The 225-nt window shown below is 39.6% G+C and overlaps 1 protein-coding gene across 1 annotated transcript in view; it reads left to right on the top strand.

The window, feature by feature from the left end:
- LOC107657148 (connector enhancer of kinase suppressor of ras 3-like) overlaps positions 1-225 on the top strand; it is a 65,951-nt gene that overhangs the window by 528 nt on the left and 65,198 nt on the right. The window lies entirely within an intron of this gene.

Below are 225 nucleotides of genomic sequence, written 5' to 3'. Positions count from 1 at the left end.
ACAGATCATTTATTATATCATTTTGAAAATGCCTATTTTGAGTGGAAGCAGAAACACGCTGTTTTTTTTCGGGCCTGTGTCTTTAAATGCAAATGAGCTGCTGCTCCCCGCCCCCTTTTCCAGAATAGAGCTGCGCCTTTACAACTCGTATCTGCTAAAAACATCAGTTTTGGTTCTGATCATCATGTTTATCGCACTGAAATCATGCGTTTTAAACCATATGAG

Source organism: Sinocyclocheilus anshuiensis, unplaced genomic scaffold, assembly GCF_001515605.1.
Source record: "Sinocyclocheilus anshuiensis isolate Anshui unplaced genomic scaffold, SAMN03320099.WGS_v1.1 scaffold1891, whole genome shotgun sequence".
Lineage (NCBI taxonomy): Eukaryota > Metazoa > Chordata > Actinopteri > Cypriniformes > Cyprinidae > Sinocyclocheilus > Sinocyclocheilus anshuiensis.
The sequence above is the reverse complement of the archived record's forward strand: the minus strand, read 5'-3'. Positions and strand labels throughout refer to the sequence as shown.